We start from the raw sequence: 12880 nt of genomic DNA, 5'->3' as shown, positions 1-12880 counted from the left end.
ACAGATAATTCTTTTCAGCCCACTAAGACTTTTGTGCTTTGCAGCTAATTAGTATTTATCCCATAGCTACAATACAGAAACTGCAGTCATTAAAACCAGTTGTGGAGTCTGACATAACAAAAGAAATAGTGCTGACTGGCATATAGAGCATGATTACCTTTCTTTTGGCTGTGATAGACTAAAACAGCAGACCAGAATTGAAAAGCTTGTGTCATCACCATTTGGAGCTTTGCACTTTTCTAGGGAAAAAAAAAAATCACCATTTCCCCTGCATCTATTTTGGTTAAATTAGAACAATAAGGGAACTACCTGCCTGCAAAAAGTAGAACTTTGAACAGGAAATTGCTTTCTTCCTTTTATCATCACCTCATGGATAGAAATGGTGTTGCCTGATGTAAGACATAATAATCACAAAAAGATCAAGAAAATGCCATTTCCTGGTAACTAGATGTTAGTAAATTTTGGTCATTTTAGCCAAGACAAAGTCTGCAACAATTACTAGTCAGTTGGACCCAAGAAAGTATATGTAATTCTGCTCCTGCTGCAGGAGGCCCTTCCAGCAAAGATGTGAGAGCAAAGGAAAGAGGCTTTAAAACATCAGCAGCAGAAATTGGACTACTAAGAGACTCTGATGTACATAAAACTGAAAATTTTTGCCCATTTTGGTTTCATTGCAGTGCACAGTTTTGCAAATCTTACCATACATCTCACTTTATGATGTTACCTTACAGTTTTCATACTAAGAATTTTTACATCCTGAAAAAAAGTCACTAAAAGTATTTTATTTTGTCATAATGACTTCTGATCTTTTTTTTTTTTTCCTTTAAAATTACAAAATATTTTTATGGGTGAATATGTATTGGGGAAAAAAACCCCCCTGCCTTTTAAAAGAGCTGACAAAGTCATGTTGAGTCTCCAGAAATATAATTTGAACATCAAGCTATTTCATTGCTTCCTTTCACAGTTATAATTTGCAAAAGACTCTGTTGACCAATCTCTGCCCTCACTTACAGCATTTAATTGTCAAACATTAGCAAATCACGGCTCTGGTCTCAGAAGAGTCAATCATGAAAAATCTGAGATTTAAATTAAAGAATTGCAGGCTATTCTTAATTGTTTTGTGTATTTTTAATTGTCAGTGTACATTTGGGTCATGATTTCAAGATTTTCTCAGAATGCTTCTTAAAAAAATGAAAGCTAATATTTGCCTGTAATCCTTTGTCTCCAAGGGCTTTGGCTTGAAGAATAAACACCAAATATTAGAGGCCCTGGTATGGAATAGCAGCAGTTGACAGCATTACAGTCACTTGTGTCTGAACGTATTATCTCTGCACTTTGAGGCCTGTGGTTCCATTGTCTTCAAATGCTGATGTGTTTTTTCCAAAGCTTGTTCTATCCTGCAAGTGTAAAAACATGAAAAGTTGTCAGACGAATAATGCTATTGAGAAAGCACAAAATTTTGTTTTAAGACCCCTATAGTTGCTCCTACTACCTGCTAGTTCCTACCAGCATGTTCTTCATGATCTTGGCCCCCCACTCCTCCCAAAATGCCCTTGATGTTCCAGACTTTCACATAGCTCCAGTCATCTCAGTCCCAGACATCTTTCGAATCCCCACTGATTCCCTGCTTTGCTCTATGGCTTCTAATGTCTATGATTGTTTCTAATATTACCTCTGGATATTTTCTGAATACTGAATATTTCAGCTGCTGCTTCTCTTTCAGATCCACAGCTGTATGATACACTATTCAACTGTTATTGAAATCTCTTTGATCACTTAGCTCCACTTTTCTCTGTCAGCAGATACGGCTCCTTCTGCCTCACCTACTTTATTCTGTAAAAAAAAAAAAAAAACCTTATTGTACTTCTTCAATTATTCTGAAGGAAGATGCTAAGCCAGATAGCTTTCATAAATTACTCCTAACATGCATCATAACACATCTTTCTCAGCTCTACTCTTCATCTAGCAAGTGGCACCATTATACAAATGCATGATCAATGGAGAAAAAAGCGATAATATTCAAACTGCAAGTTATATAAATTTAACTGTTTACTGTATACTTTGTTGTCAAGACATTTTTAAATCAATGGCCTAGACAGTTCTTAGCCCCCTACTTATCTCCATATCTGCTCTCTAACAGATTTTTCTCATAAATTAACTTTACTAGAGCAACAGAAAATTTCTTTTGGTTTTGGGAAACCTGGAAAACTAATGGCTATTTTTCCAGTCTGAGTTTTGATGGCTACGTTTCAACTGCAGTAAGCAATTGGTTATTCTTGTAGCTATGACAGATTACCAAACTTATGTGTATACGTCACCTCATAACACTGCAGTTTTCCCAGACAGCTTACAAAATACCTTTCAGTATGTAAAAAGATACTATCTGGGCTATGCATTTTGTCCTGAGCATGACTTTCTTGTGACATAACAGTAGCAAAAATGGTCTACTGAAAGTATTTTTATATGTAGTGTAGGTCATACAATGGAGTTCTGGAAAGGCCAGACTAAGTGATTTCTTAAGATCCTTTATAAATCCTATTTTCTGTAATTATACTATTATTTTGGATTTTGTCTCTGCTAGAAGCTTCTTACGCATTTCACAATACCATAATGCTGTCATCATACTGGGATGACTTTGTGTTCGCACATAAAGACCTCTCTTGAAATATAAGTACTAACATTTATGTCCATTATGGAAATGTTTTGAAGATTGGGTAAATTAAAACATCTTTTTTCATTTGCTCTTTTTTTTTCTTCTGTACTAAATGATAAATTGATGTTGACGGACTGTTGAAGTGGCTTCTCATGGGAAACCAGCAGTGGGTTCTTATGGAGTGGGAAAAATTCTAAACTCTCAGGAACTGTCATGTATTAAAATCTTGTCCAGCCAGCTTTGTTACACATTTGATTCCTTCAGAAGATGAGGTCTCAGGTCTTTAATTTTCTGCTGCACTTTATCCTTGTTAGGAAAGTCCGGGGGGAAGGAAGTAATTTACTGATTCCACTTGCTTTGTCCTAACAGTTTTGACTAGTATCTTTTAATTTGATGCTTCCCCAATGATTCATGAAACATTTTAATTTTTGCACAAGGATTTACTTCCTCTTACTAGATAATTTCTCATCTTTTTCTAGGAAAATTATCATATGCTGTTTTAATTCCTTTATTTTTTCAAGTCTTTACAGAAATTCCAATACATTTCCCTTTAATTCCTTTTTAACTGTTTTTTCCTTTCTGCCATGATTTTGCCAACTTGAATTCTAAAGGAACATTAACTTACATTCACCCTTGAAAACTGCTTCTCATCTCTTGTACCAAGGCTTTTACCTCTGATTCCCTTAAAATGCCAGTCTTCAGCATCTTCTGCTTTACCACTTGCATGAGGAAACAAAAATAAGACAGCAGAGTAATCTTGGAATTAAATATTTCTTTTCTATATGTAAGTTTGCATATAAGCAGGGTTGCTCTTGTTTTGCAGAACACAAACTTTAGTGACTGCACTTTTGGAGAAAGAAGCCTATCAGTGCCACGGTAGGGTGGAAGGAGACAATAGATCATTAGATATCATCTCTTCAGGTATCAGAGACAAAAGACCAAGACTGTCCAGAAAAACATTTTCTACCCCTTTAAAAATAGCCTAGTTCAAGATAAAAGATCAAAGATTTCCATTTCTTTCGCAAGACTAAAGCTTGTGCATTCTGTATCAGGCTAATTTAGAAAGTTTTAGTTTGCCTTTTATGCCTCTTGATTCTAAGTCTGGGCAGCTGTAGGACTCCAGCTTAGCCTGCAAGCCTGTCTGCTTATTCTCCATTCTAATCTTCTACTAAATCAACACATCACCATGCTGTGCCTCAATCCTGTCAAATCATATTTTCCAAAAGAAAACTATTCTGCGTGGATATTTTTGACTGGCAAAAGATAAGAAAAGAGAAGCAAACAAAAGAATAAGAGAGATCATGCTCTGAGACTACACTCTTTTACATCATACATTCACAACCACAGGCATTTACTTTTGGCTCTAGTCAGAGGTGGAATGTCAGATATCTCTGTCAGGTTTGGTCTCTCCCAGTATAGCCTTTCCCATGTTGTTACGTTTCTGTTTTCTGACAGCATAGAAATCCAGAGTGCCAAGTCAAACTGAAGGTTCCCTGAAAAGTCCCCCTGAAAGCAGACAGCCCCTAGTCTATCTTTGAAAGTTGCAGGGTAGATTGCTGTGGTGTCTGTGATGCTCATTCTACTGACGTTATTGTACTACTTCAAAGGCAAGATCATGTATTCGCGTTACATTGCCTTGCCATCACCTTTGTGTAAAACTTGCTAAGGAAAGCTTTGAGGAGCTGTCTTGTGGTTTCTCTGGCTGTGGTTATGCAGTGAGACCCAAAAAGACCATTAATTATCAACTACCTCCTGATAAAAAAACAAGCACACTGAAAGGAAGATATCTGAAATATGCCTTAAAAGCAAACCGGGATTGAAAAACAGCCCATATATTACTGACTCAAAATTTCCCTTTCCTGTTCTGACAGTATAATTGCTACAAATGCTGCTAGTTATTTAAGAAATGGTCATAGAGTCTTCATACAACAGCAGAGAAAAATACAAACAGATTAATAAAGTAGAGCAGAAATAAAAAGGAGAAAAATATTTTTGCTGAATCTGAAATTAAGTACCCCTACAACATTTCTATAGTCACAAGCAATAGAGATATACCAAATTCAAATTAAGTGTTTTTCTCTGATATTTGGAAAACTCCTCTATTGAAGCTTTTTTAAAGCTTTCTGTAATATTTTGGGGAAAAAAACCTCTCAGAAAATACTTTTTACCTATATATTCTTTCAAATTGATGTGTACTTAGAGTTATTAATCAAATTCTAACTCAGAATTTGCCAAAAGTAGAAAAAAATGTTTTTCTGCAAATATTTTGAAGAATGCTGAATCGACTCCATCGTAGACTTATTATTTGAGACAGCTGTATAAGTTGTGTGTTTCATTCAAAATGGATGTAAGAAATATTTTCTTTACTAGATGAAGACAGGCATGCAAATCAAGTTTCACTAACACTGGCATAACAAACGTCAAGAAGTAAAAATTACATGAAATATAACAAGTCTGGGTACCCCTAATCCACTCTAAGTCACTCCACCTTCAAAATAGTCTTCAGGTTGCCTGTCTTCATAATCAAATCAAACCAACTGAAAGCTACATCAATAATATTTAGTTCTTTTTTGTTATTATTCCAGTCTGATTTCAATGAGAGATTCATTAGTTATGTGCAGGATTGGATACACTGGGTTTTACTTCATTCTTACTCTAGGAAGAAATTACAATGGCCCGTGTTTATTAGCTGCATTCTCATTAAAAAGAAATTGTTTCATTCCCCCATGATAGGTGCAGATAGGTGAGTGAGAGATCAATATAGAAGCCCTGACCGCTGCAGTACTTGCATTCCTGTTATGTAAAGTAAGAACTGGCATGGGCTGGCTGATCCTGTCAGTTGGACTGCTAATCTCCTTAGTGAAAGGGTCATTGACTTGCAAAGATGAAATATGTGTAGAGAACGTTTCTATTTTAAAGTAGTCTTACTTGGGTGTTGAATGTTATATCACATTTGCTACAAGATACAGATTGCTTGAAAAAATAATACCAGATCAAAAAGAAATTAAAACAGATTTAAGAATACAGCATCTATTCCCACACAGCTTGGCAATTGTACAGCTGATTACAGTTGCTTCAAACTTGAAAATACTTCTTCAAGATTAGAAGGAAGTAGAAGCTTTCAAGTGTATATATGTAAGTTTGACTTTGCAAAAGCTGAAAGCATTAGTCATAGACTATCAATTATTAGTCATAGACTTTAGGCACCTTCATGTGCTAAAAAACCTGAAGCTTTTACCAGGAAAAAAAACAAAACAAAACAAAACAAAAAAAGAAATTACTTTAAAACATTAGAAATTTCTCATTATCTTTCTGTCAACATAATAATATAATAATTACAGATTCTAAAAGTACTACATGGTTTTGTTTTCTGATCTTTTCTTATATTCTGACTTCAAATTGATGTGAAGCATATCAATGAATAAAATTACCAATAAACAAAATACATACTAATGCATCAATTGAGGAAATTTATTATTTGAAGGAAGATTAAAACTGTGTATGTGTATATACTTTTTGTTTGATGTTCCAAGTCCATTGTTATAAAATAATTCTCCAGGGTTCACGTATTATTTATATCAAAAGAGGATTCTAAGCTTATTTCCTGTTTTCTGCTCATCTTTATGGAACCATTTCTCAAATGGAAAGGAAAATAAGTACCTATGTGTTGAAAAGAAGTGAACGTTAAAACCTCTAGCCGTTTATGATCAAGACAAAATTCACAGTAACAGAGATCTCTCGAGTTCTTCAAGAAGCAAAAGAGTAAAATATCCATGTTCTGTCTATTTATCTTTCCTGCTGTATTTCTCCTGCATAGCTATACTGGAACCTCCACAGATCTCCATAAATTCTATCATGATATCCATGAACACAGTCACGGTATAGCTGTTGCCACTGGAAACTCCAGCCCTAACAAAGGCGCAAGGCATCTCCCTCGGTAGGAAAGGTGAAGTTACATTATTTCCACAAGCAAATATTCTGTATCGGGAAAGGTGAAGTTAAATTATTTCCATGAGCAAATATTCTGTATCAGTAGTCTTGGCAATCTAGGAGCACGACTTAACATTTAGCTTTGTTAGAGAAGCAAAAAGGACATATCCTACTTAAAATGTACAATTGTGTAGAATGGGTAGCTGTTACAAACAGCATATATAGCCTGGCTCCTCACCTCCTGCTTCCACAGACCTCTGTTTCCCCCACTGTTCTGATGGTGCTGATGGATCTCGTATACCAGGGGACTGCAAAAGAAGGAAGGGATCACAAGAGTGAGAGAACAGCTAAAAATGGGGTTGGGGGAGAGAGAGAGAATTTTTTTCTGCCTACTACTCGTCAAGTCTTCTGACTCTACAACATTCTGATATCCCACTTATCCTCACCTAATCTCCTCTGTCTACTCCCCAATGTTAACACCTCAAAACTTCCTAAATCCCATCGCCTGATCACCTTTCCCAGACTCCACAACATCACTGGCATTTGCCAGCCTTCTCCTTATACTTCCTTTCAGCACTCCAAATCTTTTGTGACAGCTTTCTCAAAACTGCATTTCACCAACTTGCAGTGAAAGAAACTGTGAGTCAGCTCTTCATCTTACTCTCTATTTGGAGGAATAAGACTCATTTTCAGTACAGTGCTTCAAAATCCTTCCTTTCCAAAGTTTTGAGGTCTTTATTTGGTGTAAAAGTTCAGTTGCATCTGTTTAACCTGATGTCTCTCTGTAGAACTCTTGTTCACAGATTTACTACACCTGAAACAATATAACATTTAAAAGTACAACTTTCAATAACTTTTCCCCTTTTCCCAGTGAAACATCAACAGGATCAATATTTAAAACTGGATAGAATGCATAATTTCAAATACTTAAACCATTAAGCATTAATCAAGTGACACTCAACTAAGCTCAGAGGTGTTACAGACTCAGTTCCCCTTTGAGATATCAGTATTATAAACATCAGAAGATCTTAAATTATGTTCAATATTGTGCCTTGGAACTGGTTTTGATCGTTGGTTAACTAAAGCTTGTTAGCTATGGGTAGGAAGAGACAAACTTCAGTAAGCCTGGTCAAATCACGGCCACCATTGCCACTAGGAAGAGATAAAGGCAGAAGTCAGGGCTGTAACGGTTAAAAGGTCTTTTTGACTTGGAGAGTCATAGATGCATCCTATTGACTAAGGAGCAAAAATGCAAGAGTGGAAATACTGTTAAGGCTCCTGTCAAGAATGTATATACTGTCTGTGAAACTCAAGATGAGATGCAGTCTTGCTTAAACACAAAAATCTGCAAAGCATTAATCAGGAGGAGGAGGGATTTTTCAAACTTCAAGCAGAAGCATACAAAAGGCTGCACCTAAGGATATATGGAGTCATCAACTCGATTGGAAAAGCAAATGTACAGGGTACAGCAATCTTATATACCAGTGAATGAAACACATCCAAGAATTTTCCTTTGCACCAAAGCAAAGTAATGTGTAATTAAGCAAAATGTCTTATCTAGAAATCAGTCTGCGTGCAAACTGCCTATTGGTAATGACATCCAAAACGCTTATCTGCCAAACTGACCCCAAGAAGTATTTGGGGAAAGCACTAGCTGGAAGGGTCAAGCTCACATCAGGGCACAGTTTAACAATTTGTTAGCACAAAGGATCATGTTTTTAAGGCCAGGAGCGCTCTCAAGCATGCTGAAAACTCCCAGTATAGGTATAGTTATTCCAGGAAGTTCTTATGGCAATGATTTCTCCCTTGCCTTGTCACCTCTCCAACATTATACCACCACCCCCATCCCCAACAAGCAAACAAGGAGAAGCTACTGGTAAAGTGGCCATTTTCAATTTGTTTTCCAACAAACAATGTCTGAAAACATAAAGAATAGAGTTCATTATTGTGAGAGGAAGGAGTAAAAGGACTAGAAGAAAAATAAACCAAACTGTAATACACTCAAGGACCTGGCAGATGGGGTCTTCTGGAAACTTAATTTAAATGACAGAAGATTGCTGGCAAGGTAGGTTTAACTGAAAAGGTTTATAAATGGAGAACAGCAAACCTTTCTGATGCAAGACAGAAAGCAAAGTTAAGAAAACCACTGTGGCTGTACCAAGAGTTTTTCAACAACATGAGAACCAAAGAGAAATAATGCAAGGCACTAAGAAATCCTTCCATAATTATGAAGGAATCTATTTAAAGGATTAACAGACAGTGATAAAAACAGAAGGGTTAAGGGACATAGTAAGGGTTAAAAAAAAAAAAAAGGTAAAACACAAGCCCATTTGCTTACCAGGAAAGGAAGACTCTTGGAGTTAATTCTGATCTAGGCAAACTGATTTGCGGTTGAAATGTCAATATCTACAGACTCTCAAGGAAACCAAGGAGAAAACTGGGCATTTCTGTTCAGTGTCAGGACCCTGATGGACATTTCCATTTCAGTGATTAAAAGGGATTGCTCTACACAGAAAGAATAGTGGAAGAGTGGAGAAGTGGGCTAGAAAATTCAAATGTAAACATTTCTAGAAAGTGCTTTTGTCACAGTCTTCCATAGTATTGTTACATGCAAAATTGTGAGATATCTACTACTGAGGTGGATGATAAGGATGAGTGGGATATTGGCTTGTGCATCAGGCTCAGAAGATTGTGGTCAGCCGTGCAAAGTTAAACTGATGCATGCCTGAGGAATCAATACTACAGCTAATACCATTTAATTTCTTTATTAAAAACCTGAACAATGGGATACAGGTGCACACTCAGGAAGTTCATGAACAATACCAAACTGGGGAGAGCGGCTGATATGCTGGAGGGCAGACTTGCTATTCAGAACCTCAACAGACTGTAAAGCAGCTTTACAGAACAGGACCTGGAGTTCCTGGTGAACAGAAAGTTAAATATGAGCCAGGAATGTCTCTGTGGCAAAGCCAGCCAATGGCTTTGTGGGCTGCATTAGGAAGAGTGTGGCCAGAAAGCCCAGTGTTTCCCTCCTCTACTCAGTACTTCTGAGAGCCCTTCTGGGTTGCTGTGCAGAGCTTTGAACTCCCCAGTACAGGAAAGACACTAACATGCTGGAGTGCATGTAAGAGCCATCAGGATGGTTAAAGAGATGCACATGTGAGAGAAGGGGAGAGGGTGAGAGAACTGTGCTCATTCAAGCTAAAGGAAAGATAGTCTTTTTTTCTGCTGTCTCTGACTGCCTGTTGGGAGGTTACAGAGATGGTGGAGCCAGACTCTTTTCAAAGGTACACAATGATAGGAAGGGAAGCAATGGATACAAGCTGGAACGTGTGGAATTCTGATTAGAGAGAGGGAAATCTGTTTCACCTTGGGATGGTCTGGCCCTGAAACCTCCAGAGAGGCTGTGAAATTATTATCCTTGGAGATATTAAGAATTAAACAAGACCCGGGGCAGCTCAGCCTAATTTGATTCACTTTTCAAGGAGGCTGGCCTAGATGACTCTCAAAAGTCCTTTAAAATATAAATGCTTCTATGATTATGAAAAAGTAGTGATTGCTTTTGAAGGCAATCAAGAGTTAAACCTGCTAGATAGCTGAGAGGAATAATCTCTTTCCTTTCTCAGAAATTGTTTCCTCTGAAACTGTTACTCTGCCTGCAGTAGAAACTCATCTTTTTTTCAGATTCTAGACAGATTTAACGTAAAATAGTAACATAAATGATTTGAAAATCAAATAGTAATACAAAAATAATTCCTTTTATGTGGCAAAATCTCAGTGTTCCCATATCCTGACTCCTCTCTACCTGTCAAAACATGATGGCAACAAAAGTGAAGCCCAACATGTATAAGAGACAAAAATCACATTTTCCAGCAGTTTGAAAATTATGGGTCTTCATTGTCACATGAAATGATACTTGGTCTAAAAGCACACAGAGAAGTTTCTTTGCTCAATAGAGAAATCTTATTGCCACTATTTTACATTTCATTAGGAATCTTCTACATATTTCCCATAATTTCAGTCATTTACAGAGCATGGAAAGGTCTCTGTGCTAAGGACTTAGAGTAGGCCCATTAACTTAAGATTTTCTAGTTCTAGAATTAATGCACATAAGTACTTTGTCAGTAACAGATGCTTCAGAATTACTGAAATAATAAACGCCTCAACCCTAAACTGCAGTGTTCCTAAGGTGACATTGGGGATGGGAGGAGATCCCATAATATTTATCTGTTTCCTGCAGGGTTGCCTAGTTTAAAACACTTCAGTCCAGCAAAGCAAATGCCATTATTAAGGGACCATTAAGGACCTGTTACCAAGGTTTGTTTTCTACAGGTATAAAAATTTTAAATTTTACCCAGTGCTGACAATCTACACTGAGACTACAGAAGAATCTTTAAATCACCCCTCCCTCTTAGAAACAAAAGCAAATGCAAGAGTTCCACTAATGGACATTATCTCATTAGGGAGAGTGCACTGTGTTCTCATAAGAAGGAAACATGTCTTAGTGTTTCAGCTGAGGCTGGTATGTGCCTTGCCTTTCTATAGGAGGAAGTGGTCCCCTGTTTCTGTAGGTCCTAAAGGAGAAGTGAAAGATCAATGCCACCACATAGCTTTATAAATCTGCTTGCTTTTCTTCAAGGTCTTTTTCCTTGAAAAGCAAAGTAATCCTTAGGGTGCTAAAAATACATGCTACTTTATTTTCCCTGATATCCTCAAAAGTAGGGGAAGGTGATGCATCTCTTCCCTTCTTTCTCCTGCACAACCTGTTTAGTCTGCCTCCTATCATCAGACAACTAAGCAAAAGAGTGCTGGGCAAAAAGTATAGAAATTTTGCTACTTGTCCCATCTCTAAAGAGTTGAAATATACTGAGGCTATGCGTGAACTGTGAAATGTGGAAGAGGACCTAGCAAGAAGGGAATGCAACTGTTATTTCTACTTTTGCCCTTTGTAAAAATATTCTACTGTTATTAAAATGAACATTTATAAAGTCTTCAAAAGCCTCTGGAATACACAGGAACAAAACACTATTTTGCAGGCAAGCCCAAGTCCCGTACCTGGAAGTAGCATCAGATTAAGATATAAAAATGTAAATTCAATTTTATTGCTGGGAGTAGCCTAATTTAGTTTGTTTGGAACACTGAGAAGTTCTGCAGTGGTTTTCCAAAGTCAGTTTCAGGAATTGTACTGTTTTACATATTTTTTATTTTATGCAAATATTTAAATTGTATTTTCATCTATATAATCATACAGCAGTCAGATTAGAATGGCCCAATTACTTTTTATCTTACTGTCATTCTGCGATATCCTGGCACTGCAGTTTGTGATACTACAAAAGAAGTAGTAGGATTCAGATGACAAAACTCCAAATCATCTCCAAGAAGATCTTTTTAGGCCCATTTCAAACCTACTGGCTTGTTCTTCTTAAAAAGTTCATTTTAGATTCAAGTAGCACTCAGTTCACATCATGTTAAACAAAAGAAAAGTAACATAAAAGTAATTGCTACCTACAAAACACAGTGCAGAGACTGAGGAAGGAATGAATGAAAAAAAAAGGAAAAGAAGGGCAATAGACTATCTTAAAATACATGAAGAGAAGAAGGGAACCAAACTTGGAAAGACAAATTCCACTGAAACCTCCATTCCTATGTTTCAAGAGAAAAAATATTATCTGTAATTCTCAACAATGACTTGCAGACCACTTGCTTGGATCATGATATAGCAGAAAGCCCTACATGACTAAGCCCTTTGAACTTGCCTGTATTATTTATCTTCTTCACACACAGAGATTCAGCAGGTCAAATACCTGTTTCTGAGAGCCTAAAGGGATCGTTAAAAGCAAAATTAGTCAGCAGGCTTAGTTATTGTAGCAAGTTAAAAATTAGCTACTTTGTAGCTCAAGTTGCAAGATAAGCAGAAAAAGGAATGCAAATTTTACCTATTACCCATGTGGGTTTTTTAAAATTGACTTAGTAAGACACAAACACAGAATGTCCACTCTTCCTCTACGGAACCCACATCTCTTTTTGGATGTAACGACATGCTTAAAAAAAAATCTAGATTGATTCTCTCACAAGCTACTACAATTATTAATTTCAGACACAACAAATTGTATCTGAGCTCTGAAAACTAAATCAGGTCATTTTCAGATCTGCAATACTGCTTCTGAAGCCCTCAAATGTGCCCTTACCTGCACCCAAAATATTTTTCGATGACTCAACTAGCTTTATAGACACTGATAAACTGAGAGAAGAACACAAGTATTCCAGAGTGCTATTCATCTAGGGTATTTTGCCCAA

The sequence above is a fragment of the Colius striatus genome, chromosome 1, assembly GCF_028858725.1.
Source record: "Colius striatus isolate bColStr4 chromosome 1, bColStr4.1.hap1, whole genome shotgun sequence".
Classification (NCBI taxonomy): domain Eukaryota; kingdom Metazoa; phylum Chordata; class Aves; order Coliiformes; family Coliidae; genus Colius; species Colius striatus.
The sequence above is the reverse complement of the archived record's forward strand: the minus strand, read 5'-3'. Positions refer to the sequence as shown.